Below are 23458 nucleotides of genomic sequence, written 5' to 3'. Positions count from 1 at the left end.
TTCAGCCTTACGAGATCCTAAGCCAAGAACCCAAACAAGCCCACGTGGACCTTTCACTACAGAATTATGAGATCATGGGGTGCCTGGGGAGTTGTTGGTGAACGGTCTGCCTTCAGCTCAGGTTATGATCCCAGGGTCCTGGGATCGAGCCCCACATTGCACTCCCTACTCACTGGGTTGCCTGCTTCTCCCTCTCCCTCTGCAACTCCCCCTGCTTGTTCTTTCTCTGTCGTGAATAATTAAAAAAAAAAAAAAAAAAAAAAAGGACTGTGAGATCATAAATGGGTGTTGTATTGAGCTGCTAAATTTGTGACAATTTATTATGCCCCACAGAAAGGGAATACAGTCCCTGAGCCACAGTGAGTTAAGGGAGGGGCCCAGCATAGTCAGCTTCAGAAGGCATCCTCCTTGAGAACATCTCTGTGCTCAAGCCGTCCTGCTGCATGCAGAGCAGAGCCTTCCAGGAGGAACCAGGCCAGCTTCCTGCAGTGCTCCCCAGGGGCCAGTCTCTGGGCATCTCACAGAACTGGGGAGAAATTTCTCATAAATCTCTGAATCCTTCTGCCCCCAGGACCTGAGCAGTACTGCCTGTGCCTGAAAGCAGCCAGCCTCCTGGGGAAAACAGCCCTGGCCCCCTTAACTTTCAACTCTGTCTTTCCACAAACCTCAGTCCTGAGCCTGATGGAGAACCTGAGAGAACACTACCTCCTACTTCTTTTCTCTCTCCTCTCTCACCCTAACCACAGCATCAGGATGTCAGAGCCAGACACCAGCTCCCTGATTTCTGTGCAACAATGTGAGCAAAAGAATGTTAGGGACAGCAAGTCTGTGTCCTCCCAAATTCATATATGGAAGCCCTACCCCCCAACCCCTCCCCGCAGTGTGATAGTATTTGGAGGTGGGTCTTTGGTGGGAAGTGATTAGGTTCAGATGAGGTCATGAGGGTGGGGGCCCATGATGGGGGTAGCACCCTCCTAAGAAGAGAGAGGCTTCTCTCCCTTGTGTGCACATAGCAAGAAGGTGCCCACCATCCACAGAACAGGAAATGGATTCTTAACCAATACTGAGTGTGCTAGGACCTTGATGGTGGACTTCCCAGCCCCCAGAACCATGAGAAGTAAATTGTTTAAGGCCCACCCCCCTCATCTGTGGTATAATTTGCTATAGCAGCCTGAACTGAGTAAGACTGAGAAGCTCTTGGGGGTCCTCCCCCTGGGGCTACTGCAAGGCTCCCTGAAGGCCTCAACAGTTTGCAGGTCACTGTTACTCTCTGGGAGACCCTGCCTGAGAAGGAAGCCAGACTGAGAAAGGAGGAGTCAATAGGGAGCATGGTGGGGGGTGGGAGAGGGCGTGGCAACAAGACCTTGAACCTGGATTCCATCTTTTTATTTTTATTTTTTTTTATAGATTTTATTTATTTATTCATGACAGAGAGAGAGAGAGAGAAGGAGGGAGAGGCAGAGACACAGGCAGAGGGAGAAGCAGGCTCCATGTAGGGAGCATGATGTGGGACTCGATCCTGGGTCCCCAGGATCACGCCCTGGGCTGAACCACTAGGCCACCGGGGCTGCCCTCCATCTTTTTAGACCAGAGCTAATGAATGCATTTTTTTTTTTCCACTCAATCCTCTTTGAGTTGGGTTTTTAGCACTTACATGGAAAAAATTCTGTCAAAGCAGTATGGTTTGTTCCCAGAGAATTCCTCTGGCCTCCTCACCCAATCAGCCCCAGTTCTACCACAAGCACCTTCCCTCAACTACCCTTATCACATCTGACTCGCTGAAACGTCTGGTTCACAAATGCAGCATTATATTCGCACCCTGTTTAATGTTTGGTTTCAGGCTGATGGAGCTTTCTACATTTTTTTTATTCATTTTTTTTTTTTAATGCGGCATTGTCTTTCCTAAGTCATCTCTCCATTATTCTGGACAAATAATAACCAGATAAAAGTTTCCTAATGGCTTTAATTAAAGTTCATGAACTACTTCTTCTAGGGAAATTTAGCCAGCTCTCATGGTCAAATAGTTTATGATCTTTCCGGGCCAGAAGTGCAGGAGAAAGGAAGATGTAGAGATGCCGTAAACAAACAATCGCCCGGGGCCCTCGGTTTGGGAGATGAGACTGTCAGGGGAGAAATAGTACATATAAAAGTAAAAAACGACTTTGGTGTCCATGCAAGGGTGTTTGTGTGGCACTTATATTGGAGATTTGGAAAAGCTCTACAGAAGCTTTAAATGGGGGAGAAATGCCACACTGTCCAAGAAATCATCTCTGTAGATGCGCTGCTTCTTTTAAATGAGTTCCTGCACCCTGGTGAGCCTGAGAAAGTTGCTATGAATATTTTTTTTCCTAAGATTTGAGAGAGTATGCATGCACGCACACACATGCGCACACACAAACACACATGTGTAAGTGCATGCGGAGGGTGGAGAGGGGCAGAGCGAGAGGGAGAGAGAGAGAATCTCAAGCAGAGACAGGGGCACATCTCACGACCCTGAGATCATGACCTGAGCTGAAATCAAGAGGTGGACGCTTAACTGACTGAGCCACCAGGTGTCCCAAGTTGCTATGAATCTTAACTCATTATTTTATTCACTCTATTGGGGCAGAGTCAAACCTGTTGCACAAGTGTGTGCTGCCATTAGTAAACAAGATCAAGCGTAATCATGATAAGCTTTCACCACCACTTACTGGGCACTTGATTGGTGGTAGGCATTGGGCTACACACTTTACATTCAGGCCTCTGCAAGGTAGGGGCACCTGGGTGGCTCAGAGGTTGAGTGCCTTTGGCTCAAGTTGTGATCCCAGGGTCCTGGCATCGAGTCCTACATCAGGCTCCCTACAGAGAACCTGCCTCTCCCTCTCGCTGTGTGTTTCTCATGAATAAATAAACAAAATATTTTTTTTAAATATGCAAAGTGGGGGATCCCTGGTGGCTCAGCGGTTTAGCGCCTGCCTTTGGCCCCAGGGTATGAGCCTGGGGTCCCGGGATCTAGTCCTGTGTCAGGCTCCCTGCATGGAGCCTGCCTCTCTCTCTATCATGAATAAATAAATTTTAAAAATCTTAAAAAAATATGCAAAGTGAATAATAGTATTTCCCCTTGGTGAGTTTCAGGCAGGTTAGAGTACTTACACTTACAGTATTCTATCAGGTAGCTAGTCTGTGTGCCTGGGTGGGGGTGGGGGAGGATTCCATCCACACATGAAATGTATAGTATACAACTGCTATTTTCCTAATTCACAGCATCACCTTCTACACAGACCTCTATGCACTCAACACAGGCACACACGTGTGTGCACACCCACTTCCCGCTCCAATAGCTCGTTTTGTTTATCCTCAACCCCAGCATTTTGTGTTCTAAGGAGGAGACCCCAGACACAGCCTGAAGCATTAAGTATTGATCCAGTTGAGCCAATCATGGCAATTTCATCCCCCTTCTTTAATTTGTTTAGAAAGTGGTCTATGACCCAATTCTGTCAAAGGAGATACAGTGAGAATACATGGCCAGAGCTTCCTGAAAATTTTTCTTACCTCTTTAAAAAGGAAGAGATGCAAGGAAGAGAAAGGCTCTTTTTTCTGCTTCTGAACAGTGATGTAAGCTCAGGACCCACCACAGCCATTGTGTGATCCTGAGGGCAGTGAGACGTTATGCCAAGGATGACAAAGCAGAAAGTAAAAAAATAAAAATAAAAAATCTGGGCTCCTAATAGCATCATTGAAACTCTGCAGTGGCCAACCTAGAAGCTATTTCAACTTGAGATTTAATATTTGAAAAATAAATCCCTTTATTTATTGAACATTGTGACTTGGATCTGGTGAGTCTTGAAGTCAGACATTTTTTAAGATACTCATAATATTTCACTGCACATTTGTGAGAATTCCAGTAAATGAGATACCCACTGACTGACATTCTATGCCTCTTCTCCTCACTTTGACTCCTCCTATCCTGTAAGCCATAATGGTCTGTTATTCACTAAAATATTTTTTTTCCTACAAAAATAAAAGAAGGCAGCCACCCAACCTAACACATGATTATTTGACACCTGGTGGCTTCAATCATGATCCTAGGATCCTGAGATCAAGTTCCACATCAGGCTCCCTGCAGGGAACCTGTTTTTCCCTCTGCCTGTGTGTGTGTCTCTCTCTCTCATGAATAAATAAATAAAATCTCAAAAAAAAAAAAAAAAAAGCCTACAGCACGCCCATCTTGCTGGACTCCTTTATTCCCATGACAACCTTGATGAGCAAGCAACCACATTGGGGAACCCCCAGCAACAAGGAGCTTTAAGAGTCCTCCAGATGTGCAGGGTGACCTCCAGCAGACAACCAACAAGCTGAAGCCCTCAGTCCTACAGCCACAAGAAAGTGAATTCTGCTAACTGTGAGTTTGGAGGTGGGCTCTCCCACAGCCAACCTTCTGGATAAGTCCCAGCTGGCACCTTAAAGGTGGTCTTACAGAGGACCCAGCTAAGTCATGCCAAGACTCCTGACCCACAGAAACTGTGGGAAAAGGAAGAGGTGTTGTTTTAAACCCCTATACTTGTAAGCATTTGTCATGCAGCAATGCAAGCTACCCTACATGTTGGCATTTGCATCATGCAAACAGTAGGCATTTCAGGCAGCTTCCTTGTCTCACCCTGGTTCCCTCCTTGACTTAACATATTTTGGCAGCTACAGAGTTTGGGAGGAGGATTTAACAGAACCGAGTCATATCTCGCCTATTTGGTTCAACTAACTAAACTAGCACTACTGCTCCCCCTCCCTTATGAGGTGTTAAGCACAGTGATTAAGAATATTTAGTGCTTTGTAGTTTTGACCTAATTCTATTTTATAAAAAGCAGAGTTTAAAAAAATAATACCAGTAATCCCTGGGTTCTGTCTGTATCCATTTTTACAAGCATCTAACAGCCCAAGAAAGTACCTCCTCTTTATTTCTTGCCGTCTCTGGCAGCTCCTGGTAAAAACCAGCGTTCGAGGAAAGAATTTAGCGGTGATCAGGATGCAAGCCACAACAGGCTGAATTTCCAGGTGCTTTTTTTTTTTTTTTAATATAAAAATTTCAGAAGATCTGCAGTCAGAGAAACTTGGGTTTAATTCGAGCTGCTCCATAATTCACAAGGTGTAGGACTTGAGAAAATTATGTTTCTCCTAGCCTCCTGTTCCTTATCTGAAAAACGCAGAGCCCAATAATAACTGGCACATCCAAAGGCCTTCAGGACATAGTACCAGTAGCGTTCTCGGCACAGCACTTGGCACAGAACCCGCAGCCAAGAGAGGACGATGACAGAAAACATTTAACAAATGCCACTTCCGTGTGAGATACTGAACCAAAGTTCTACTTCCCCTAGTCCGTTACACTCTTATTACAAACGTAGTTGTATCATGACCCATTTTACAGATGGCAACACTAATCCCTAGAGGGAGCAAGGGACTCAACCCAGCATTCTATAGATCATTAGTGAACCAAAAGGAAGCAGTTTAATTTCAGAGCCGACTCCACCAGGCTCCCCTCTCCTCCATACTCTCCACTGTTAACTGCTGATCTTTAGCCAAGATTTGATTTCCCTGAACTTTCTTTTTTTGAAGCCTATTTGCTAATATTACATGCCCCGTATTAACAGGTAATGATACAAGGAAATGTCTCAAGTTGTCCTTTGAGATTGCTTTGCTAGAAGTCACGCTTACATCTCCTTAGCTTTTAGGGAAAAAAAATCCTTTTCTTTTTAAAGGGAGAGATTTGGGCTTCTTCTCAATTTTACTTCCTGTTCAGCTCATCAGATGAACCTTGCAAATGATGCACCTGCCCCGCCAAGGTGCACTGTGTCTGTTCTCCATAATCTGTTGGCGATCTTAATTGATGTAGCACTGAGTGTCTCCGGTTGGACACACAGTTCATTTCATCTGATGGACTCTTCAAAATATCCAAATATCAATTAGTGGAGTCACTGGGCACTCCAGGAGGATTGTTGCCTTTCTTCACACAAACGCATAATGCCCTGAAGGAGACCCCCCTCTTTCTTCACCCAGTCCCACCCGCTCTAGTTCACCCACACAGAGTAGGAAGAAGAATCTTAGAGATTTCATCCCCATCCTCTATTTGCATTTGAATAAACAGATTACTCTTCAATGAACTTTGAGGAACAAACAAAAATGCAAAACCCTGAAGTCAGGAAGACTAAAATACAATGATTATGAATAGGAGTAGAGGGAGAGTCTGGTCCAGGTAAACATACATTAGTCATGAGTTTCATATAGGCCAGAAATATTTCCTTCTGCTCTCACCCATCAAGGTGGAAAACTGATTCACCTGCTCTGTCAAGGCATATTGTGTCTGTTCTCCATAATCCTTTGGCAATCTTAATTGATGTGGCACTGTCTCTGGTTGGACACATAATCATAGCCTTAGTTCTATTATGTATATTCTGCTGTTGGAGGATGAGGAAAACAATCTACAGGTGTTACATTGCAGAATTTCATTGAATTCTCTCTCCAACCTGCCCTCAAACCAATCCAGTGGCTTATTAATTTTGTAAACCTAGATGTAGTTCATTAAAGGTAGGACATTCAGGTATTAAATTCCACTGATCATACTGGATGGAATAGTTTAAAAAGAAGCTGGATTACCTTTTCACAGAACTTATATTCAGAATTTGCAGTCAATGTTCGCATCTTGCCTCAGCATCTATTTTTTTTTTTTTTTTTGGCCAGCCACCCATGGATTTTTAAGGCATCTTCCCCTTTCCATTCTCAACATAACCTCATCAATCCTAGAACTGAACCAAAGAGTCCTGAGCACACTCAGATTTGGGCATGTTATCTAAGCCCGATCAGCAAAAGTGAACAGTGAGGCTTTCCCTAGAAATATTAGGGAGAAAGGGCTCGCTTTTCTTCCCTGGATTTGACTTTGGTAGGATTTAGCCTGAGGTTGTCCTGGCAACCACGCTACAAATAGAAAAGAAAGGTTGTCTGGGAATGGAATCAAGAAAAGATGCAGAGTTGAGCAATGAAGAAAGAAAAGAAAGTAACTTTTAACAGTGTGAGTCCCTGTTTCCAGCCCGACCTGAACTAGATCTTGCCCTATTCTGTTCAATTGTTTGAGCCAGTAAATTTAATTTTTCTGCCAGCACAAATGGGAATGGATATTTTGACACTTGCCATTAAAGGAGAGCAAAAAGATATAATTTCTGATAGTTGTTAAATGAATACAGATAATTTCCTTGTTCATTTTGATTAAAGCATACAAACAAAAAGAGGCCCCACTACACATCTGATAGGCATGGCTGGAAGCACTTTCTTTCCGAGTCTCCCAACTCTACGTTCTAACCATTTCTTCTATTGACTCCATGTGACCCATAGAGTGTGAGCTAAGAGCTCAGACTAGGCAGCCAGACCAGCTGATTCAATTCTTGTTTCATTAACCACCATGAAACCAGCAAGCCCCTTCTTACCCCCTCTGGGCTCCAGTATCCACATCTATAATAAAAGCATATTCCTCCTAAGGGTATTATAAGGCAAGAATGGGAAAATTTATGAGAACCATGGAACAGTATCTGGCACTCTCTTAATGTAAATGAATAAAATGTCAGTCTTAAAATCTCATTCACCTGAGAGTTGTCATATTTATAATAAATGTTCTATATCAATTGACATGAATATATAAACCATGGATACCAATTTTTAAAATTTTTAAATTTACTTCCTCGTCTAATACCAACTCTTCCCTACTAGCTACCCACAGCCATTTTGCTCCCCGTGGTCCACCATCCCAAATTTACATCTAAAAGAAGGTTATAGAAATTGTTCCTCTGCTTTTTCCCAAACAAATTAAACTTAGAAAGGCACTTATAAACTGGTTCACATGCCTGTGAAAATACTTGGTTATAATTAATGCATTGACCTTACTCTATCTGTATGTATAATCCACCTGTTTCAAAATGAAGAACATGCCCTAACAGAAGAATAGGTCACTAATATTAGAGCCTGAGGGATCTGAAATAGGCTCATGGAGCAGTTACTATGTGACAGAGGAAAGTTACCTGAATACAAGAAATACTTCGGCTTACATGGTCACCTTTTTTAGGGTCTACTTGGATCCACGATCCCCAAAGAGACATTTCTAGTTAAGGAACTTAATTAGCAGAGTCTTTCATTAATCCTCCTATATCACAACAATTCTAAGCATCTACTTGCGGGAGAGACGGTGGAGTTACAAAAACTATGGTATATAATCCTCCTCGTGGAGTTCCCACTCTAGTGGAGAAGACAAAACCAAAATAATATAAAAGCAATGTGATAATATATCTCAGTAACTATGTTCCAATTCCCTCCTAGGAGCTATATTAAATGCTGGTGATACAAAGATGAATTCTCACATAAATCGTACCCTTGGAGAACTCAGAGCCACGTGCCTGTGACATATGTAAGACGGTAAAGCCAAATGTAATGCACTACTGTGGCACACAGGGGATGCAAGCAATTAATGATGTCTCTGGAGAGGAGGTTGGCTAGAAGGGTTGTCCAAATTCTGTGATAGTTTCTTAATAGGATGCTCTCTGGGGACAGGTGGTTTAGGAAGATTTTGAGTGTTCTCAGACTAAAAGGAAGCCTAACCATGACTGGGTCCCCAATGTTTAGCATGGTACTTCATAAATAAAACTCAGCTTAACATGGAGAGCGCCACTGTATTCTTCCTATCCCCAGGAGTGTAAATTTTATCTACTGAGAAGCCATCTTTATATAACTTGGCGAAAAGACCCACTCAGATGAGTAGATGTCAGCTCTCCTCCAAAGAAGGCAACCTCAATGAGCAGAAAGAAAAGGCCACAGGACTTCCTCTAGGGGCTAAGTATTGCCAAGGGCAGAAAATTAGATGAAATCTAAGAACTCCGTATAGCACATGCTCCATAAACAAAATTAAAGATTTATCACAACACAAGGTTATGTGTTTGCAGAAAAGGGCTGGGCATCCTTATAAATCAATGAGGAAAGAAAGAACATTCCCAGAATATAAGCTCCAGGAGAACAGGACCCAGGTATGTCTAATGTGCCATGTGTCCTCCATGCTGAACCAAGTGACCAGCACAGACAAGGTGTGCAATAAACAGTCTCTATATAGATACTTGATTTTAAATCCAAATTACTGAAGATTTACACACTATAATTTCCAGAATGAAAGGGGAAAATGATCTTTCAAATGCCATGGTGGAAATATAATTTGATGTGAACTTTAGAGGTTTGAAGAGAGCAAATTGGCAGTCTGTATCAAAAGCTTTGAACATGTGCTTCATCATCATCATCATCATCATCATCATCATGTAAGCTCAATACCTTTTAGCTGACATGTCAGGCACTATGCCAAGTACTTAATATGTATGCGTTCATTTAATCCTCATCACAGCTTATGTGCTAGATATTCATAGTAACTCCAGGCTTACACGTATGGAAGCATTCTTGAAAAGAGACGTGTCAAGTTACAGAGCAAGCAAGTGGCTCAACCAAAATTCTAACACAGCCACTTCTGATGTGAGGCTCAAAGCATCTCAACGCTATGGTACATTGTCCCTAAATAGATAATATAATGCATTTTTTTATTGTGCTGTGTCATTTCTACTAATTATATGAGAATAATTAAGTCTGTGCTTCAAAATCCAGTCAAAGTATAAGTTTTGCTTAACGTTCTTGCTATGTCATTTTGTGTCTTACTAAAATTATATTACTTGAGGCTCTGGTTCACATTTCTTTGCAAAAATGTCATTTCCACTCAATAGTTTGGAGAATCTGGGGGGTAATAAGGCAGCTTAAAATTAAACATCAGTTACCATATCTGTTAAAATCTTTTGGTGCTCCACATTGCAGACCCCCTACTGGCTGTCTCTCTTCTTGGATTGCCATGCCATTATATTTCTAGAATAAGCTTCCTCTATACCAAGTCACTCTTCTCATTTGTTTTTATATTCACATCTACAGACCTCCACTTATGGTAAATAGACCATTTAGTGAATTGGCTTTCAATGAATTAGTCCATACTTTCTACTCTACAGCCACCAGGGGAAAATATACTGAATTCCTTCATTATGCAGAACAATTGACCTCCTTCAACTCAATTGCTCCATTTTAGACTAGACTCTGGGATTGGTTAAATAATTTACAGTATAGTAATACAATAGAATACTATAGAACAAATAAAAATTATGTTGTACAAGGACAGTTAAAAATCTGGCAAGACATTTAAAAAATATTGAGTGAATACATACATTAAGGTTACAAAAAGAATAAAATATATTACACCACATCAAAGGAAAAATTGAAGTTGCATTTGTGTTTATAACGATATACATCACAATTTTTAATCATAGTTTTGTTTTATTTTTATTTTTTTTAATCATAGTTTTTTCTGCATTGTGGGATTATAGGCTTTTTAAAAAACCTACATAAACATATACAAAAATATGTACAATTGTATACATTGATGATACCTGGAAGAAAATTCCAAATACTTATCTGTATTATCTAATTACTCTAAAATAAATATTATAGGATGTGACTCCACAAGGGCAGGAATTTCTGCCTGTAACCCATTCTCTAGAGTGCTCCCAGAAACGTCATAGGTACTCAATATATAATTTTTGAAGGAATAAATATATATTCTTTTATTATATAATTTTAAAGGCTATTTTTTCAAATGATACTGAGAAAATTAATCATCTGTAAAGTAAAAGAACTGGGTACCTAAAATATACCGTGTACCAAAAATAAATTGCAAATAGATATAAGGCTCGAATATAAAATGTAAGTCTCTTGTCTACCTCCAATCTATTCCTGATACAGTCTGAGCGATCTTTCTACAACACACTTTTGGGCATCTCACTCATCTGTTTAAGAACTTGGAAGGCTTTCCCACTACCTGGGTATTAAAGCTTAAAATGTAAAAAATACTCAGCACAGCCTTGAGGCCCTTCATGGTACAGTACCTGCCAACCACTCCCATTCATCTTGTTCTCTCTCTCTACCCCAATTGCAATGGGATTGTTCTCTTCTCAGAGAGCTCAAGACTCTTTGCTTTAGGGACTTCCCACATGCCATTTCCATCCTCCTGGAATGTCTCCCCACAGAATTCTCATAAATAACCAATCACTCCTCATCTTTCAAATGGGTCTTCCTGGATATTTGCATGGTTTCAAAGTATCACCCTATAACATACACATTTATTAAAAAGGGAAAAAAACTGTAACTTTATAGTACAGAAGCCGGCAAACATTTCCTCAATCAAGGGGGCAAATCTTCCTCAGGGTATAGATTAAAAAGAACACAACATTACTTCTATAGTATTCCTGCCAAGATGCATAACCTGAAGCTAATTATGAGGAAACACCATCAAACCTAAACAGGGATATTCTCTGTCCTGCCATCACTCTTCAAAAACAGCAAGGTCATGAAAAACAAATACTGAAGAACTCTTCAGATTAAAGGACACTAAAAGACTCAACAAATAAATGCAATGCAGAATTCTAGATTGAATCCCAGACCAAGAAAGGACATTGGTGGGCCAAACAGAAGAATCTAAGAAGATATGTTGATTAAAGCTAAAGTGTTATTGTTGTTAATTTCCTGGTTTTGTTATTTGTAATCTGGTTATATGAAAATATCGTTTCTTAGAAAATACACATTGAAATATTTATAAGCGAAATGGCATCATTTCTACAACTTACTGTCAATCATTTGAGAAAATAAATATATGTATACACACACACACACACACACACACACACACACAGTGTAGCTCTAGGTTATAAGGCAAAGTAGTAAAATGCTGACATTTGAGGAATCCAGGTGAAGGGGTTATGAAAATTCTTTATTCTATTTTTGCAGGATTTTTGATTAACACTTTTATTTTGAGATAATTATAGATTTGCATTTACTTGTAAGAAATAATGTGGAGACATGTCTCACACACTTTATCCAGTTTCATCTAGTGGTAATAGCTTGCAAAACCATAGCACAGGACTACAGCCAGGCTGTTGGCACTGATGCACCTGGCACCGATACAGAACTTCATCAGCACAATGCTGCTCATTGACCTTTCATAGCCACACCTCTTCCCAATCCCTGGCACTCTGACCCTCCACTGACCACTAATCTCTCCCCCATCTCTATAATGTGCTCCTTCTAAGAATTGTTTAAAAATGGACACATATGGTCAGTATGCTTTGGGGACTGGCTTTTCAGACATAGTAAAATTCCCTGGAGATTCATCTAGGTTGTGGTTGGTATTGATAGTTTGTTACTTTTATTGCTGAATTGTATTCCATGGTATGTATACATTAGTTTGCTTGAGGTTATTGAACATTTGGGTTGTCTTTTTTTTTTTTTTCCAATTTGGTGCTGCTGTGAATAAAGCTGCTATAAATGTAAATATATAGGTTTTTAAATTGAATATAGGTCTTCATTTATTTGAGATAAATGCCCAGGAGGATAATTGCTGGGTCATAGCCTGGTCACATGTTTATTTATTTATTTAAGAAACTGCCACCTTGCTTTCCAGAGTGGTTGTTCCATTTTCTGTTTTTCTCAGCAATGTAGGAGTAATCCAGATTCTCCCCATCCTTACCAATATTTGGGATTACCATGATTGTTTTTCTAATTGTACCATTCTAGTAGGCGCATAGTAGTATCTCACTGTGGTTCTAATTTGCATTTCCCTGAGAGCTAATGTGGAACATCTCTTCATATGCTTATTTTCTATCTACATATCTTCTTCTTTTCCCCTTTGTTGCTATTATAAACAATGCTGCTAAAAATATCTGTGTTAAAGTCTCTGCATGGGCATATTTTTAAAATTCTCTTGCATGCAAACCCAAGAGCAGAATTATGGGGTCATATGGTAATCCTATTTCTGAAATTTTGAGCAACTATCAAACTGCTCTCAAAAGTGAACAGTACAATTTTACATTCTAACCAGCACTGTATTAGGGTTTCAATTTCTACAAATCCTCACCAAATCTTTTCATTGCCTTTTGATTTTAGGTATTTCTAAAATGTGAGTGTAAAGCTTCTCACTGTGGTTTTAGTCTACATTTTCCTGATGACTAATGAGGTTGAGCACATTGTCACATACTGACTCTGGTCATTCAGACACTTTCTTCGGAGAAATACCTAGTCAAGTCATTTGTCCACTTTTTAAACGGGTTACCTATCTTCTTACTACTGAGCTGTAAGAGTTCTTTGCATATTTTGGATATGAGTCCCGTACTTACCTGATCTACAAATATTTTCTTCTAGGCTGTGATTTGTTTTACTTCACTTTCTTGGTTTCTATCTTTTGAAGGACATTTTAAATTTTTATGAAATTCACAGGTATTTTTAATTTATACATAAGAATATATAATTTATATATTGAAAAAATAATTATTTGGAAAAGATAAACTGAAATATTAACATGGATTCGTCATATACTTACTTGGCTTAGGATCACAGAGATGAAGTAAACACAACATACAGTTATAAGGGAAGCAGTCATAAATAGTATCCATATTCAAAGTATCCATTCTAAGCCTCACTACCAAATACGTCACATTACTATTTATATACACAAATCCCTAAGTCTGATGTAATATCATCCTACCATTCAACAGGAGGATTCACCCAGTATAAATGTCAGTCTTCTTCAGTGAATCATAAGGAATGTCATTAATGGTGACTACGCAGGACACTATGAAGCCAGTATAGTGAGTACAGATATTTTAGTTATAATTGAAATACCACTGAGACATTCTTATTAAAACCTGAACTTTTTCACACGACAAATCTTTTTACTATTCATTAGGCCATCTTTTGATAAAAGGTTTGTATGAAGTGAAAAAACAAAACAAAACATTTCTCTCATAAAAAAAAAACATATCATCTTGAAATGGAAAAACACCTATTACAAATGAAACCTGACCAATAAAAAAAATTATATTCCAAGACCAATTTATGAAAGTCTCCAGAGAAACAATATTCCTTAGGTTCCTTAAATGAGTAACAAACTGATGTTTCAAAAAATTCACTTATTTTCAAAGAATATATATTTAAGAATTTCAACACTAAAAGTAATGGAAAGTGGATGTTCGAAAAATACATTTAGAAAATTAGCCTTTAAAATTGCTTTTCCTCAGAAGAATCATCTTGAATCATCAATGAAAAAACATTGCAGCCCATCTCTTCTCACTACTTGGGAAACAGAGAATGATGTTAGTTCCATGTAAGAGACATAAAGAGCCAATAGTTAGATGAGAAATGGACTACCTGCAGATGGTTTTATCTAGAAGAAGGATACTATGCCCTAAAAATGAAAACCAGACTAGAATTCCACTAGGAAACTGTTCAAATGATCCTATCAATAATTTATACACAATGATGTTGAATGAAATTTTTTATTTTAACAAAGAACATTGGGTGTTGCATGTTTAATAAGGAACGAGCATATCTGGATACGTTATAAAATGTTATCCTACATTGCTTTGCTTTTTTTCTCTTCAAATAGTTATTAATAAATTATTACACTCAGTTAAACTGAACATCAGTTTATAAAGTACCAATTATCAGAATAATTATTCTGGGATAATCCTTGGATATTTGCTGACCTGGAGATTCAATATTTGTTCAGTGAGGCAAAGTGGTATTGTCCTAGGGTATGTCTTTTAAACATCTACATTTTGAGATGTAGATGTTGTTCCCCCTGTCAAATATTATTTGCTATTTGATAAGCAAAACCCATATTAAGCATTAATCTTGACTGCCCCCTTTTCATGCTTATATTCAACAAATTTATATATACCTGGAAGTATGCATGTTGCCAATGCTTGTAGAAAACTTACTAACATTTAAGCACTATGTATATATTTATACAAAAATCCTGTATGAATGGAAATTAGGTACTTCATTTTAAGAGGAGGAATTTGAAGCATAAAGAGTATCAGAAGCTTTCTCAAGAGGTCATACTTAGTAAATGGAAAGTGGGCTTTTTGTCTTTAGAGCTCAACTCTTTAACAACCACACCATACTGTCTCCTTATTAAAAATTTAAGTGTTTTCCAAGCAAACACAAGTCTACAATCCTTTATCTGAAGCCCGAGGGGCGGAATTTGATTCTGTGTTGAGAACTTTTCAATTTTAGAAGGGTAATATACTTGTCTGGTAACCAATCATCTTACTGTTTCTGCAGTCGAATGTATGAATGAGGGTTACACCTGCCTCAACTCGGCTTAGGTTATGTTTTACCAACACATGAATTTTGCCTATGATTTTTCCAAAAACAAAAAGTCTGATGTTCAGAACCTTGTGTACTTGAGAATTACAAATAAGTAGTAAGTTGCCAACTTAGCATTGCATGGAGTTCATCCAAAGGCTCACGACACATTACGTTATCCATTCTGCCTAAGTTGACTCTTCTGCAAACCACAGCCTCCTTTAGAGACATTGCTACTGTATACACTCGGACTCTGAGCTTCCACAGCCCTGAGACAGCCCTATCCTATCTTAAATTTGAAGCACCTGAAGTAACATGAATTTGGGCGGTTGGGGGGGATCTCATTATCAAATAATTTTTTTAAGTAAAAACTTGAAAGCATTTTTTTTCTTTAAAAACTTTGCTTAGGAGTAAAGAAAACTGCTTACATTTTTATATATAAAAAAACTAATATCGGGCAGCCCTGGTGGCTCAGTAGTTTAGCGCCACCTTCAGCCCAGGGCCTGATCCTAGAGGCCTGGGATCGAGTCCCACGCCTGCTTCTCTCTCTGCCTATGTCTCTGCCTCTCTCTCTCTCTCTCTCTCTCTCTCTCTCTCTCTCTCTCTCGGTCTCTCATGAATAAATAAATAAAATATTAAAAAAAAAACTAATATCACCTAAGTCTACAAGTATACCCACAATAAAAAAAAATGACTGAAAGATATACTAAATTGTTAGCAGGCTGCTGTTAACAATGATTTCTCATTTTACCTTTCCATATATATATTTTTTTCAGTTTTCTATACACATTTTCACTCACTCAGTTAACATAACATCTGTGTTACCTGCTGTTCAGTGAGTGAATACTGGGTGCTCAGAAAAGAACAAAAAGTTTCTGATTTCCTAATGTTTACAGCCCACTAGAAAACCAAGAATGAATTTCATTAAGAAAACATATAGGAGGGCACTTGGGTGGCTCAGTGGTTGAGTGTCTGCCTTTGGCTCAGGTGATGATCCCAGAGTCCTGGGATCTAGATCCGCACTGGGCTCCCCACAGGGGGCCTGCTTCTTCCTCTGCCTATGTCTCTGCCTCTCTGTGTCTCTCACGAATAAATAAATAAAATCTTAAAAAAAAAAAAAGAAAGAAAAGAAAGAAAGAAAGAAAGAAAGAAAGAAAGAAAGAAAGAAAGAAAGAAAGAAAGAAAACATATAGGGAAAAATTCAACCAGTACTTTAAAATAGATATACTAAAATCTCACTGAATTACTTAAATTATGAGAGAAATAAAGATAAATATGAATTAATTTAAATTTATATTTCTTTGAACTTAGTAAAATGCTTACAGGGGGATCCCTGGGTGGCTCAGCGGTTTAGCACCTCCCTTCGGCCCAGGGAGTGATCCTGGAGTCCCAGGATTGAATCCCACACTGGGCTCCCTGCATGGAGCCTGCTTTTCCCTCTGACTGTGTCTCAGCCTCTCTCTCTCTCTCTCTCTCTCTCTCTCTGTCTCTCATGAATAAATAAATAAAATCTTTTTTTAAAAATGCTTACAGTTTCATAACTTTCAACAATCTCTACTAATATTATCAAGGAAATGGAATAAAGAAAGTGAACATTGTAAGTGAAACGAAAAGTTACATTCCAGGAACATAAAAACTGTTGCATTGGAAAGTTGATTAAAATTTACTTTCAATTATTTATCTTAGTTCATTACTCATTTCCTTTACAAACCCCTTTTTAAAAATTGTGCAATGATACATTTTACCACACCAGGCCTGAAACATGGCAATTTTCAAAAGTATGATTTCCAAATTAATATGAAATGCAGTAGAAATCTTGCTATTTGCAAGGACACAGATGGAACTAGAGGGTATTATGCTAAGTGAAATATGTCAGTCAGAGAAAGATAAATACCATATGATTTTGCTCCTATGTGGAATTTAAGAAACAAAACAGATGAACATAAGGGAAGGGTAAGAAAAATAAGATGAAATCAGAGGGAGAAAACTATAAGAGTCTCTTAACTATAAGAGACTGAGAGTTGCTAGAGGGGGAAGGTGGGAGGGGATGGGGTAACTGGGTGATGGGCGTTAAGGAGGGCACTAAATGTAATGAGCACTGGGTGTTACATATAACTGATGAATCTCTAAATTCTATCTCTGAAACTAATAATACTCTGTATGTTAATTGAATTTAATTTAAATTTTAAAAATGTTTTAAAAATACATGGAATGCAGTATCATCTGCAAAATACCTAGTAAGTGATCAATACCCACTAAATAAACCAAAATATAGCTACGGTATACCATACACAGCTGACCCTTGAGCAACAAGGATGTTAGAGGCACTGACCCTCCACACAGTCAAAAATCTGCATTTAACTTTTGACTGCTCTAAAACTCAACTACCAATAGTCTGTTGACCAGAAGCCTTACTGATAACAGCAACAGTAGATCAACACATATTTTGTACACTACACATCTCATACACTGTATTCTTAAGGTAAGCTAGAGAAAAGAACTTTATTAAGACATCATAAGGAAGAGAAAATACATTTAGAGGACTGTACCGTATTTATTGGAAAAAAATCTGCACATAAGTGGACCCACACAGTTCAAACCATGTGGTTCAAGAATCAATGGTGGGGCCATAGCATATGTCCTATGTCCTATAGATGTATCAATAACATCTAGCTAAATACGACAGTGTAGCTAAAATGACATCTTGAAACAATTCAGTAACAGTCCCTTGGCCTATCCTAAACTGCAGTTTCTCTGTTTATGGTTTTATAATACCTGGTGGTAGAATTCAGTTAAAATTCCACTTTTGATCTTAAACAAAAACAAAGACTTAGAGTGATGGATCATTCTCCTTACTGAACTGACCATTTGTTTACTCATTTGTGGTCAACTACACAACAGAAACAATTGTTTCAAATGATAAATTAACCAGCAAACATGGATACTATTTCTTTCTTCCTGAGCAATTATTACATGCCAGGAACTATCCTAATATTATAGAGGACTATTCCATTTAACCTACAGTGTAACCCTATTAGAGAGCAGACACTATTATAAAGTCAAGGAAACTGACCTACAGAGAGCTTAAATAATTTGCCCAAATTATACAAATAATAAATTGTGGAGCTGGGATTAGATTTGAAACAAAATTATTCCAAGTAAATTACTTCCTTAATTCGTAAATCAGTTGAGAAGAGCTGAAAACAAAATTAAAATGAGTTTAGTATAACGATTTAAAGACTGTCCAGACATTTGTCACCACAATTCCCTCAGAGATCTGTTTTTCTTGCTTCCAAAAGTGATCAGGCCCTGAGACAAACTGAACATTATTAAATTCCAAAAAAAACAAGGTAGATATAATGGCAAATTATTAATTTGAGAAAAAAGTCCAACTGTCAAAGGAATGATGAATGTTTGGGTTGACAAGACAAGAATATATTTCTTTTGTTGTTATGTAAAAATCAAGCTTCATGTAAAATTAAGTCATAATCAGAAGACATTTGAAGAATATGCAGTAAAAAACTCTTACCATATAGACCGGAATTATTCAAAGTCCATTTGTTGAGTCCTTCAAAGGATTACATAGAAATTATAATACTGTTGATAAAATGCAACAAACAAGTAGCACTGGCTGCAGCAAAAATGCTTTTGTATCAGCTGAGATTCACATGTTAATTCCTTAAGCACTGACTGAACTCCAACAATATGCCAGAGACAGGGACCAGTGAATAGGACATACCAAAGCTGATAAAGACCTAACCTGATGTCTGACAAAGACATAAGGAATTCCTTCCACACTACAGTCTGTTTTGCTTATTTAATAACCATTTATGTAAAAGACATTGCAACTAAATGTTTTGGCAAATATTAATTTGTTTATCACAACCATCCCATGAGGCAGTGTGAAAGAAAAAAATTATTCATGATACTTATTAAAAGGATAAGGCAGACTTTTTTTCAGGGTAACTAGTGTACTGTGGTTTATCAGCAGGGAAGAGGGATTAGGTTCAGTTTTGAATGCAACAAGGAGAAACGGGGATTTATAGAGTGGAGAGGGTTAGTAGCAAACAGAAGATTACAAGGGGGTTAAGGTCATTCTTGCTAAGTAACCTAACAGGTGAAGACAAGCCAGGGTGATGAGATACCAAGATATTCCCTGGGGGATGAGGAATTTGGTCAGATATCAATGGAGATCATGTACCATGGGTGGGAGATTCTGGCCAAACTGACTTATCAGGATTCTTGCCAAAGGTAGGGACATAAGCCCAAGGTCAGGCAGAGGGCTCAGAGGAGCTCTACTAAAGGTTGGTCAGGGACAGAATCTCTACTAGTAGGTATTACTTTAATCCGCATTTTATGAAAAAGGAAACCAAGGCAAAATGTGGTTAGGTAGACTGGTTAATAGCATACAGCCCGTAGATAATGGAGCCAGGAAATTACTATTAATGCTGCTTTACGAATAAAACTGTATATTTTGTCTTGACAACACACATGTGCACACACGTGCTCTACATCATCTTCATATGCATTAAGCTCTTTAAATCAGATTTCCTCTCCTAGGCAGTACTTGGGATGGGAATTGCCAACACTTCTCATGAACAATACTTTTACTCTGTTTTCTCTGCTTACTGACATTTTATGAACTAAAATAAATCAGGAACCTAATCTGAAATGAGTTGGCATTCGTTCTGCCCTGCCTAACAATATGTCGATTTTATATGTTAAGAAGGCACTATTGGCTGTGTACAAGCATCTTTTCACTTATCTTTTTCTAAACAGCAATATACTCAGATAAAAGGTTCACTTCCCCAAATCTCCTTTTAGGAGGGGTGGACCTGTGATGGAGTTCTCATCTATAAAATTTAAGTGGGAATCTATTGCATGGAAAACTCTTACATTCCTAAAATGGTGGTAGATCTGCCTGCACTTCCCTGTGGCCTCTTCTCTTCTTCTCTCCCTGCCTAGAATGCACGGATCATGGCCATGGCTTCCGTAGCCATGCTGAGGTTGTGGGTGGAGGCCCCACAGTTGAGAAAAGCAAAGCAGAACCACAAATGCAATTTGGATCCATGCCTGCATCATGGAGCTACCATCTCATCTTAGATTTCTTCTTTAGCTCACTTACTTTGTGAAAAAAATAAATGCTCATTTGATTAATCCACTGCAGTAGAATTTGTCTCATGCACCTGAAAACAAGCACAAATAATACACGCACTTTGAAAGGGAAATTATTGATGTGATTTTCTCATCCTTGGTGAACATCTCACTATAACTATTAAGTGCTTACAGTAAATATTACCACTGACAAAACTTTATTCAATAAAGTGAGGTACATAATTTTAAGCAACAACAAGCAAAAAAAGAGAGATATTACTCAGAAATTGCTTTCCCTATTGTTTCTAGCACTCTTCTTCTTCTGGTTATTTCAACATATGACTGCTACAGAAATAAAAGTTGCATTTTGAATTCAGGCCCTCTGGTATTGACCAGTTACTTGGAATAATGGTAACCCTAGAAAAATTAAAATGGAGGGGTTAGAGATTCATATTCTGAAACATCGATGGGATACAATGCAAATCGTGCAGCCTCAATCTCAGATATAATCTGGCCTGAATTTAAAGAATTTAAACAGGTCCTTAAATTCAGTCTTTGTGAAAAGGACTGTGAGGTTTTCAAAAGAGAACACATTCAAGTATATTCTGACTTCATTCTGAAAGCCCACTCACTACTCTTCAAGCACCTTTGTTTGCCTCAAAACCCGCTGCTTCCAGAAATGCAATCTTCATCTGTAAGTGGTTTTGTAGCAATGATTAAGGAAAGAAGATCAGAAAATCCAATGGCCCAGATTATTTGAGGAGAGAGGTGGCATGAAAAATGGTCCCTGGCATATAATTTCACTTTTGAGAAACAGAAAACCTACAGGGAGGAAAAAAAAAAAAAATACAGACGCTAAGGTCTCTGAACTGCCTTAGAAAGAGAAAAACAGTTTAGATTGCTCTGCTGCCATAACAAGCACCGGAGTTTATTGTTTTGTTTGCAGACTGAGGTCTGCAGAAAATAAATATCCGTAGCTGAGGGAATCTAGAGATAATGAACATCCAGAAGTGCGACTACACCCCGAGGTATTTGGGCAATCGTCTTACTGACAGAAAAAAGGAGATAAAGTAGCAGAAAGAAATCTTAGCGGTGGTGAAACAAAGAGGGAGAGGTTACAAGAAAGAGCAGCGGATGGGTAAGGAAAAGAACTCTATTACCAATCGGCAGCCACATCTACACAAGGCTTATTAAAGAACAGAATTCACTTGAATTCTGCTGTATGGCCTTTAGCATCTGGAATGCTAAATCAACCAGAGAACCAGTTACAATCCCACAAAGCTGACCCCCATCCTGTTTCATTCTCTTCCATCAGCTCCATCTCCTTGCAGAGAGCACTGTAAGACCATCACACCCGCCCAGGAAGGTTCCATTCATACACATGGACAGAAAACGCTTCTAAGTCAATGGTACCGAACAGCTCGTGGTACCAGAAAACTCAAGTCAGTAAGTTCATTTCTCTTCTCTTTTATAAATTCTGTATCACTCTATGGAATGACTTTTTTAAAATGCTGTGTTGGGAGGTTTTGGTTGTTTTTAATTCACGTCTCAGGTCCCAGATTATTTCTAATACCTTGGCAACTAACATGGAAAATCTGGGTTATGTGGTGTTCTAGACAGCAAAATCTTAATATTCCTAAGGCGAGGCTGGGTCATTGCAAAATGGCCAAGTGTCTGATGAATTAAGCACCTACTTGAATTGCCTTTATTCACTCACATATGAATTTATTGATTCCACGACCATCTATCTTGTACCTCCTATACCCAAAGCAATCTTCCAGGTGCTGATCCATACAGGCAAGTGTCCTAAACATAGATTTTGCCCTCAGCACATATAAGATATGTTAGAAAGAGAAAATAAGCATATTTATAAGAAAATGTAAAAAGTAGGTGATAACTTCAATGATATAAAATAATCTGGGAAACCAGTATGGGAACATTTTCATCTATGAAATAAAGAAAAACTTTATGGACACAGTGTGTGAACTTGACCTTTATGACTGTTCAGAATTTAGTTATGATGACATAGGAGCAAGAGAAAGGAAACAGTCAGCTAAGGCATTATAATGGAAAAATGTATTGTTCATGGAGAAAGGTAAGAATATGTCTGGAGAGCAGCATTCATCAAAATCAGGAAGTGAAATCATGTCCTAGGATTCTCTTTCTTATTATTCAGTTATATCTGTACTGCCGATATGAAGTTTGCATGTCAACTCACTTTCACTGACTTAGTATTTTTTTGTTAAAATGATTTATTTATTTTCTTAACAATACATTGTACTTAAAAACATTACTGGGACTCCTGGGTGGCTCAGTGGTTGGGCGTCTGCCTTTGGGTCAGGTCATCATCCTAGAGTCCCGGGATCAAGTCCCACATCAGGCTCACTGCATGGAGCCTGCTTCTCCCCCTGCCTATGTCTCTGCCTCTCTCTCTCTCTCTGTCTCTCTCATGAATAAATAAATCAAATCTTTTTTAAAAAATTACAAACATACAAAAAAATCAGTATCATTTGGCATAAATACAAAGTAAACATACATAAAATTTAACTGAAAATAATGCAAAATTTCTTTAGGCCTTGTTGGTTGCTAGAGGTCTGTTGTCAAGGTTAAGAATGCAGATTACTGAGAGTCAGGAAGGGATTAGTACCTACTAGAACCAAACCAAGAGTTTCTCCTGGACACAACGTAGGAAACGGAACCAGAAGAAAAGAAAACCAATGTCTCATCATTGAATGCAGCTTAGTGTTATGTCTGAGTTCCACAAAAACACAGCTCATATTTACCAAAGAGGTAAGTGGCGTATTTTGGGAAAATCAACCTACAGGAAAATCAACCTTGGTTTCAAATCACAACTCTCAATAAAATAACCAGCAATCCTATGTGTTAAGCTTTGTTGAAAAGGTGCCTGTCCTCTCTCTCTTCCCCCCTTCTCTATGTCTCTGTCATAAATGTGTGTGTAATGTATATAACATATATCATCACATAGAATTACATACAGCATTATAAATATACCAATTATATATAACCTATGTCCTATGTAAGCATATATAAACATTGATATATAGAGATAGATATATATAATTGACCCTTGAACAACACAGGTTGGAACTGTGCAGATCCACTTACATGTGAATTCTTT

General features: G+C 38.5%; 1 long non-coding RNA gene across 1 annotated transcript in view; it reads right to left on the bottom strand.

Annotated features, from left to right (window-relative positions):
- Window positions 1–10399: 10399 nt before the first annotated feature.
- LOC111092192 overlaps window positions 10400–23458 on the bottom strand; it is a 29194-nt gene continuing 16135 nt past the window's right edge. Inside the window, exon 3 of the long non-coding RNA XR_005378004.1 lies at window positions 10400–14208. This is a non-coding gene — a long non-coding RNA (uncharacterized LOC111092192). The remainder of the gene's footprint in view (window positions 14209–23458) is intronic.

This window comes from Canis lupus, chromosome 24 (genome assembly GCF_011100685.1).
Source record: "Canis lupus familiaris isolate Mischka breed German Shepherd chromosome 24, alternate assembly UU_Cfam_GSD_1.0, whole genome shotgun sequence".
NCBI lineage: Eukaryota > Metazoa > Chordata > Mammalia > Carnivora > Canidae > Canis > Canis lupus.
This window is presented reverse-complemented; position numbering and strand designations above follow the sequence as displayed.